At 36.4% G+C, this 9672-nt stretch overlaps 1 non-coding gene and 1 pseudogene across 1 annotated transcript; both read left to right on the top strand.

Moving 5' to 3' along the window:
• The first annotated feature begins 389 nt into the window (after positions 1–389).
• On the top strand, positions 390–582 carry LOC140371120 (U2 spliceosomal RNA). The gene has a single exon (XR_011928429.1). It is a non-coding gene; the product is annotated as a U2 spliceosomal RNA (small nuclear RNA).
• A 608-nt stretch (positions 583–1190) lies between these two features.
• LOC140371119 (U1 spliceosomal RNA) lies at positions 1191–1345 on the top strand (annotated as a pseudogene).
• The last annotated feature ends 8327 nt before the right edge of the window (positions 1346–9672 follow it).

The raw sequence follows: 9672 nt of genomic DNA, 5'->3' as shown, positions 1-9672 counted from the left end.
CATCGCCACCACAGACATTGTTGATTAATTTCTCCCTGTGGCCCTCAGAGGCGACTGTTGTTGTGATTTTGGGCCTTACAAAAATAAATTGATTTGATTTGAACATCACAGGCTCCCGAGAGAGCAAATGTTTGGAGGAGCAGGATGAGTTATTCTGGATAGGGACTCACCCAGCTCCTGCACAAAGAGGGCTTTTATGAATTGCACTCCCTTTTGATGGACAATTTTATTGAAACAGCTATTTAAATAAACATTGTTTTTAGCTATTTTTTTTATCACTAAACCACTTTAATGTAAACATATTTATCAAACTATTGGTTTTATTGTTAAAAATGTGCAAAAAAGAAAAAATGTGAAAATGTAAATCAATGAAATGAGATGTGATCAATATTGTTAATGGTGTCAATAAACTTTTTCAAAAGAAAAAATCTGTTCTTATCAGTTAAATATCTGATACGTCCCCTACCCGGGGACCATATATAAAATTGATTTTTGGACCAGGGAGATGGCATTTGGGGCTTGCTCCGTCCACTCCACGCATCGGCTCGGTATTGCAGTACCTCCGGGAACGGTGCACCTCCTCTCTCAGGATTTTTTTTGGGTCAAATGCAACACCGACATTCAAACCCATCCTTGACAATTAAAGTCTTCACATGAGGGCGTGCTTCTGCCCGGTTTCGAGCCGGGGACCTTTTGCGTGTGAGGCTAACGTGATAACCGCTACACTAAAGAAGCCACACGCAGCCGATAGTGTAGCCCGCGTACGTTGGTGGGACAAGTCCTAAGCGTCATCGCTTTTGTGCTGAGTAAAATGCAGTTTCTCTCCCCGTCTGGGAATCGAACCCAGGAAGAGTGCTTAGAACACATAGACTTGCGTGTGTGTCGCTGCCGTTTCTAACGTCACTTACCGAGGAGCTCGCAAGCGAAGTGTGTTTGATGCTCGGAGGGGACAGGACTTTCTGACAAGGATGCATCAAACTCACACGGATGACGCCGAATGCTACTCCGGGTACGTTTGTGACAAGTCAACAATGTTAGACCATGGTCAAAAGCTGAAGAAAGGGGGGAGAAGAAAAAAAAATAGTCAGTCAATCGTGGGGTGGAAGCTGGGGGGGTCCATGCAAATGGCTGGAGGGACCATGCTGCCACATTGCCTCTTCCAGGGCCTGGGCCTCAGAGCGGAGCAACTCATACTTACCTGGAAGGAGCGACACCGTGATCAGGAAGGTGGTTCACCCAGGGCGAGGCTCGTCCATTGCACAAACAGGATGTGCTGACCCCTGTGAATTCCCCAAATGTGGGAATCTCAACTATATATTGTGTAAATTTACAGGTCCTACTTGCCCAGCAAATAGGGTTTGAATAGCTCTTGTACTTTTTTCAGAACTCACAAACAACTGTTCATGGGCTGAAAAGGCTTTTGGAGCAATAAAAACAGTCAAAACTGCTATAACTCAAAAATGCAATATGAATAAGTTCAAACTTTAAAAGATATGTTGTGCAGATGTACAAGCTCTTCTTGCTCAGAAAGGATGGGTTAGAAATCTCTTGTATTTTCTTCATAACTCACAAATTGTCTGCAAATGCTTTTGAAGCAATGAAAACAAAAACAGCTATAACTCCAAAACCTAAGATGATAGACTCAAACTTTAAGCTATATGTTGTGTAGATTTACAGGTCCTACTTGCCCAGCAAATAGGGTTTGAATAGCTCTTTTGCTTTTTTCAGAACTCACAAACAACTGTTCATGGGCTGAAAAGGCTTTTGGATCAATAAAAACAGTCAAAACTGCTATACAGTGATCCCTCGCTATAACGCGGTTCACTTTTCGCGGTCTCGCTGCTTCGCGGATTTCATCATGCATAATGTTCTGCATTCTGATTGGCTAAACAGCCTCTCCGAGTCTTCTCTACCTGTGTGTCAATAACGTTATGGATTAATATGTACATGTACGTAAAACCGCTTGCCAAATTGAAGTTTGCGAGGCCGGTGAGAGCGCGCGTGTGAGCTGCTGGACACGCCGGTGAGAGCGGCGCCGCGCGTGAGCTTCAATGTTTTATGGAGTATTTCATTGTATAATAACTGTAAAAAAATAAAGGTTTCTACTTCGCGGAGTACGCCTATTGCGGGTTCGTTTTGGAAAGTAACCCTCGCGATAAACGAGGGTTCACTGTAACTCAAAAATGAAAGATAAGTTAAACTTTAAAAGATATGCTGTGCAGATGTACAAGCCCTTCTTGCTCAGAAAGTATGGGTTAGAAATCTCTTGTATTTTCTTCAGAACTCACAAATTGTCTGAAAATGCTTTTGAAGCAATAAAAACAAAAACAGCTATAACTCCAAAACCTAAGATGATAGACTCAAACTTTAAACTATATATTGTGTAGATTTACAGGTCCTACATGCCCAGCAAATAGGGTTCGAATAGCTCTTGCACTTTTTTCGAAACTCACAAACAACTGTTCATGGGCTGAAAAGGCTTTTGGAGCAATAATACAGTAAAAACTGCTTTAACTCAAAAATGCAATAAGATAGGTTCAAACTTTAAAAGACATGTTGTGCAGATGTACAAGCCCCTCTTGCACAGAAAGTATGGGTTAGATATCTCTTGTAGTTTCTTCAGAACACACAAATTATCTGAAAATGCTTTTGAAGCAATAGACACAAAAACAGCTATAAATCCGAAACCTAATATGATAGACTCAAACTTTAAACTATATAATGTGTAGATTTACAGGTCCTACTTGCCCAGCAAAAAGGGTTCGAATAGCTCTTGCACTTTTTTCAAAACTCACAAACAACTGTTCATGGGCTGAAAAGGCTTTTGGAGCAATAAAACAGTAAAAACTGCTATAACTCAAAAATGCAATAAGATAGGTTCAAACTTTGAAAGACATGTTGTGCTGATGTACAAGCCCCTCTTGCACAGAAAGTATGGGTTAGATATCTCTTGTAGTTTCTTCAGAACACACAAATTATCTGAAAATGCTTTTGAAGCAATAGACACAAAAACAGCTATAAATCCAAAACCTAATATGATAGACTCAAACTTTAAACTATATAATGTGTAAATTTACAGTTCCTACTTGCCCAGCAAAAAGGGTTCGAATAGCTCTTGCACTTTTTTCAAACCTCACAAACAACTGTTCATGGGCTGAAAAGGCTTTTGGAGCAATAAAACAGTAAAAACTGCTATAACTCAAAAATGCAATAAGATAGGTTCAAACGTTAAAAGACATGTTGTGCTGATATACAAGCCCCTCTTGCACAGAAAGTATGGGTTAGATATCTCTTGTAGTTTCTTCAGAACACACAAATTATCTGAAAATGCTTTTGAAGCAATAGACACAAAAACAGCTATAAATCCAAAACATAATATGATAGACTCAAACTTTAAACTATATATTGTTTAGATTTACAGGTCCTACTTGCCCAGCAAAAACGGTTCAAATAGCTCTTGCACTTTTTTCAAAAATCACAAACAACTGTTCATGGGCTGAAAAGGCTTTTGGAGCAATAAAACAGTAAAAACTGCTATAACTCAAAAATGCAATAAGATAGGTTCAAACTTTAAAAGACATGTTGTGCTGATGTACAAGCCCCTCTTGCACAGAAAGTATGGGTTAGATATCTCTTGTAGTTTCTTCAGAACACACAAATTATCTGAAAATGCTTTTGAAGCAATAGACACAAAAACAGCTATAAATCCAAAACCTAATATGATAGACTCAAACTTTAAACTCTATATTGTGTACAGTTACAGGTCCTACTTGCCCAGCAAAAAGGGTTCGAATAGCTCTTGCACGTTTTTCAAACCTCACAAACAACTGTTCATGGGCTGAAAAGGCTTTTGGAGCAATAAAACAGTAAAAACTGCTATAACTCAAAAATGCAATAAGATAGGTTCAAACTTTAAAAGACATGTTGTGCTGATGTACAAGCCCCTCTTGCACAGAAAGTATGGGTTAGATATCTCTTGTAGTTTCTTCAGAACACACAAATGATCTGAAAATGCTTTTGAAGCAATAGACACAAAAACAGCTATAAATCCAAAACCTAATATGATAGACTCAAACTTTAAACTATATATTGTTTAGATTTACAGGTCCTACTTGCCCAGCAAAAACGGTTCGAATAGCTCTTGCACTTTTTTCGAAACTCACAAACAACTGTTCATAGGCTGAAAAGGCTTTTGGAGCAATAAAACAGTAAAAACTGCTATAACTCAAAAATGCAATAAGATAGGTTCAAACTTTAAAAGACATGTTGTGCAGATGTGCAAGCCCCTCTTGCACAGAAAGTATGGGTTAGATATCTCTTGTAGTTTCTTCAGAACACACAAATTATCTGAAAATGCTTTTGACGCAATAGACACAAAAACAGCTATAAATTCAAAACCTACTATGATAGACTCAAACTTTCAACTACATATTGTGTAGATTTACAGGTCCTACTTGCCCAGCAAAAAGGGTTCGAATAGCTCTTGCACTTTTTTTGAAACTCACAAACAACTGTTCATGGGCTGAAAAGGCTTTTGGAGCAATAAAACAGTAAAAACTGCTATAACTCAAAAATGCAATAAGATAGGTTCAAACTTTAAAAGACATGTTGTACAAGCCCCTCTTGCAAAGAAAGTATGGGTTAGATATCTCTTGTAGTTTTTTCAGAACACACAAATGATCTGAAAATGCTTTTGAAGCAATAGGCACAAAAACAGCTATAAATCCAAAACATAATATGATAGACTCAAACTTTCAACTATATATTGTGTAGATTTACAGGTCCTACTTGCCCAGCAAAAAGGGTTCGAATAGCTCTTGCACTTTTTTCAAAACTCACAAACAACTGTTCATGGGCTGAAAAGGCTTTTGGAGCAATAAAACAGTAAAAACTGCTATAACTCAAAAATGCAATAAGATAGGTTCAAACTTTAAAAGACATGTTGTGCAGATGTACAAGCCCCTCTTGCACAGAAAGTATGGGTTAGAAATCTCTTGTAGTTTTTTCAGAACACACAAATGATCTGAAAATGCTTTTGAAGCAATAGGCACAAAAACAGCTATAAATCCAAAACATAATATGATAGACTCAAACTTTAAACTATATATTGTGTAGATTTACAGGTCCTACTTGCCCAGCAAAAAGGGTTCGGATAGCTCTTGCATTTTTTTTGAAACTCACAAACAACTGTTCATGGGCTGAAAAGGCTTTTCTAGCAATAAAACAGTAAAAACTGCTATAACTCAAAAATGCAATAAGATAGGTTCAAACTTTAAAAGACATGTCGTGCAGATGTACAAGCCCCTCTTGCACAGAAAGTATGGGTTAGATATCTCTTGTAGTTTCTTCAGAACACACAAATTATGTGAAAATGCTTTTGAAGCAATAGACACAAAAACAGCTATAAATCCAAAACCTAATATGATAGACTCAAACTTTAAACTCTATATTGTGTAGAGTTACAGGTCCTACTTGCCCAGCAAAAAGGGTTCGAATAGCTCTTGCACTTTTTTCAAATATCACAAACAACTGTTCATGGGCTGAAAAGGCTTTTGGAGCAATTAAACAGTAAAAACTGCTATAACTCAAAATTGCAATAAGATAGGTTTTAACTTTAAAAGACATGTTGTGCAGATGTACAAGCCCCTCTTGCACAGAAAGTATGGGTTAGATATCTCTTGTAGTTTCTTCAGAACACACAAATTATCTGAAAATGCTTTTGAAGCAATAGACACAAAAACAGCTATAAATCCAAAACCTAATATGATAGACTCAAACTTTAAACTATATATTGTTTAGATTTACAGGTCCTACTTGCCCAGCAAAAACGGTTCGAATAGCTCTTGTACTTTTTTCGAAACTCACAAACAACTGTTCATGGGCTGAAAAGGCTTTTGGAGCAATAAAACAGTAAAAACTGCTATAACTCAAAAATGCAATAAGATAGGTTCAAACTTTAAAAGACATGTTGTGCAGATGTACAAGCCCCTCTTGCACAGAAAGTATGGGTTAGATATCTCTTGTAGTTTTTTCAGAACACACAAATGATCTGAAAATGCTTTTGAAGCAATAGGCACAAAAACAGCTATAAATCCCAAACATAATATGATAGACTCAAACTTTCAACTATATATTGTGTAGATTTACAGGTCCTACTTGCCCAGCAAAAAGGGTTCGAATAGCTCTTGCACTTTTTTCGAAACTCACAAACAACTGTTCATGGGCTGAAAAGGCTTTTGGAGCAATAAAACAGTAAAAACTGCTATAACTCAAAAATGCAATAAGATAGGTTCAAACTTTAAAAGACATGTTGTGCAGATGTACAAGCCCCTCTTGCACAGAAAGTATGGGTTAGATATCTCTTGTAGTTTTTTCAGAACACACAAATGATCTGAAAATGCTTTTGAAGCAATAGGCACAAAAACAGCTATAAATCCAAAACATAATATGATAGACTCAAACTTTAAACTATATATTGTGTAGATTTACAGGTCCTACATGCCCAGCAAATAGGGTTCGAATAGCTCTTGCACTTTTTTCGAAACTCACAAACAACTGTTCATGGGCTGAAAAGGCTTTTGGAGCAATAAAACAGTAAAAACTGCTTTAACTCAAAAATGCAATAAGATAGGTTCAAACTTTAAAAGACATGTTGTGCAGATGTACAAGCCCCTCTTGCACAGAAAGTATGGGTTAGATATCTCTTGTAGTTTCTTCAGAACACACAAATTATCTGAAAATGCTTTTGAAGCAATAGACACAAAAACAGCTATAAATCCGAAACCTAATATGATAGACTCAAACTTTAAACTATATATTGTGTAGATTTACAGGTCCTACTTGCCCAGCAAAAAGGGTTCGAATAGCTCTTGCACTTTTTTCAAAACTCACAAACAACTGTTCATGGGCTGAAAAGGCTTTTGGAGCAATAAAACAGTAAAAACTGCTATAACTCAAAAATGCAATAAGATAGGTTCAAACTTTAAAAGACATGTTGTGCTGATGTACAAGCCCCTCTTGCACAGAAAGTATGGGTTAGATATCTCTTGTAGTTTCTTCAGAACACACAAATTATCTGAAAATGCTTTTGAAGCAATAGACACAAAAACAGCTATAAATCCAAAACCTAATATGATAGACTCAAACTTTAAACTATATATTGTGTAGATTTACAAGTCCTACTTGCCCAGCAAAAAGGGTTCGAATAGCTCTTGCACTTTTTTCAAACCTCACAAACAACTGTTCATGGGCTGAAAAGGCTTTTGGAGCAATAAAACAGTAAAAACTGCTATAACTCAAAAATGCAATAAGATAGGTTCAAACGTTAAAAGACATGTTGTGCTGATATACAAGCCCCTCTTGCACAGAAAGTATGGGTTAGATATCTCTTGTAGTTTCTTCAGAACACACAAATTATCTGAAAATGCTTTTGAAGCAATAGACACAAAAACAGCTATAAATCCAAAACATAATATGATAGACTCAAACTTTAAACTATATATTGTTTAGATTTACAGGTCCTACTTGCCCAGCAAAAACGGTTCGAATAGCTCTTGCACTTTTTTCAAAAATCACAAACAACTGTTCATGGGCTGAAAAGGCTTTTGGAGCAATAAAACAGTAAAAACTGCTATAACTCAAAAATGCAATAAGATAGGTTCAAACTTTAAAAGACATGTTGTGCTGATGTACAAGCCCCTCTTGCACAGAAAGTATGGGTTAGATATCTCTTGTAGTTTCTTCAGAACACACAAATTATCTGAAAATGCTTTTGAAGCAATAGACACAAAAACAGCTATAAATCCAAAACCTAATATGATAGACTCAAACTTTCAACTATATATTGTGTAGATTTACAAGTCCTACTTGCCCAGCAAAAAGGGTTCGAATAGCTCTTGCACTTTTTTCAAACCTCACAAACAACTGTTCATGGGCTGAAAAGGCTTTTGGAGCAATAAAACAGTAAAAACTGCTATAACTCAAAAATGCAATAAGATAGGTTCACACTTTAAAAGACATGTTGTGCTGATGTACAAGCCCCTCTTGCACAGAAAGTATGGGTTAGATATCTCTTGTAGTTTCTTCAGAACACACAAATTATCTGAAAATGCTTTTGAAGCAATAGACACAAAAACAGCTATAAATCCAAAACCTAATATGATAGACTCAAACTTTAAACTATATATTGTTTAGATTTACAGGTCCTACTTGCCCAGCAAAAACGGTTCGAATAGCTCTTGCACTTTTTTCGAAACTCACAAACAACTGTTCATAGGCTGAAAAGGCTTTTGGAGCAATAAAACAGTAAAAACTGCTATAACTCAAAAATGCAATAAGATAGGTTCAAACTTTAAAAGACATGTTGTGCAGATGTACAAGCCCCTCTTGCACAGAAAGTATGGGTTAGATATCTCTTGTAGTTTCTTCAGAACACACAAATTATCTGAAAATGCTTTTGACGCAATAGACACAAAAACAGCTATAAATTCAAAACCTACTATGATAGACTCAAACTTTCAACTACATATTGTGTAGATTTACAGGTCCTACTTGCCCAGCAAAAAGGGTTCGAATAGCTCTTGCACTTTTTTCGAAACTCACAAACAACTGTTCATGGGCTGAAAAGGCTTTTGGAGCAATAAAACAGTAAAAACTGCTATAACTCAAAAATGCAATAAGATAGGTTCAAACTTTAAAAGACATGTTGTGCAGATGTACAAGCCTCTCTTGCACAGAAAGTATGGGTTAGATATCTCTTGTAGTTTTTTCAGAACACACAAATGATCTGAAAATGCTTTTGAAGCAATAGGCACAAAAACAGCTATAAATCCAAAACATAATATGATAGACTCAAACTTTAAACTATATATTGTGTAGATTTACAGGTCCTACTTGCCCAGCAAAAAGGGTTCGGATAGCTCTTGCATTTTTTTTTAAACTCACAAACAAATGTTCATGGGCTGAAAAGGCTTTTCTAGCAATAAAACAGTAAAAACTGCTATAACTGAAAAATGCAATAAGATAGGTTCAAACTTTAAAAGACATGTCGTGCAGATGTACAAGCCCCTCTTGCACAGAAAGTATGGGTTAGATATCTCTTGTAGTTTCTTCAGAACACACAAATTATGTGAAAATGCTTTTGAAGCAATAGACACAAAAACAGCTATAAATCCATTACCTAATATGATAGACTCAAACTTTAAACTCTATATTGTGTAGAGTTACAGGTCGTACTTGCCCAGCAAAAAGGGTTCGAATAGCTCTTGCACTTTTTTCAAAAATCACAAACAACTGTTCATGGGCTGAAAAGGCTTTTGGAGCAATAAAACAGTAAAAACAGCTATAACTCAAAATTGCAATAAGATAGGTTCAAACTTTAAAAGACATGTTGTCTAGATGTACAAGCCCCTCTTGCACAGAAAGTTTGGGTTAGATATCTCTTGTAGTTTCTTCAGAACACACAAATTATCTGAAAATGCTTTTGACGCAATAGACACAAAAACAGCTATAAATCCAAAACATAATATGATAGACTCAAACTTTCAACTATATATTGTGTAGATTTACAGGTCCTACTTGCCCAGCAAAAAGGGTTCGAATAGCTCTTAAACTTTTTTCGAAACTCACAAACAACTGTTCATGGGCTGAAAAGGCTTTTGGAGCAATTAAACA

The sequence above is a fragment of the Eucyclogobius newberryi genome, unplaced genomic scaffold, assembly GCF_026437365.1.
Source record: "Eucyclogobius newberryi isolate DKJ021-1_F unplaced genomic scaffold, fEucNew1.0.hap1 SCAF_21, whole genome shotgun sequence".
NCBI classification, from domain to species: domain Eukaryota; kingdom Metazoa; phylum Chordata; class Actinopteri; order Gobiiformes; family Gobiidae; genus Eucyclogobius; species Eucyclogobius newberryi.
This window is presented reverse-complemented; position numbering and strand designations above follow the sequence as displayed.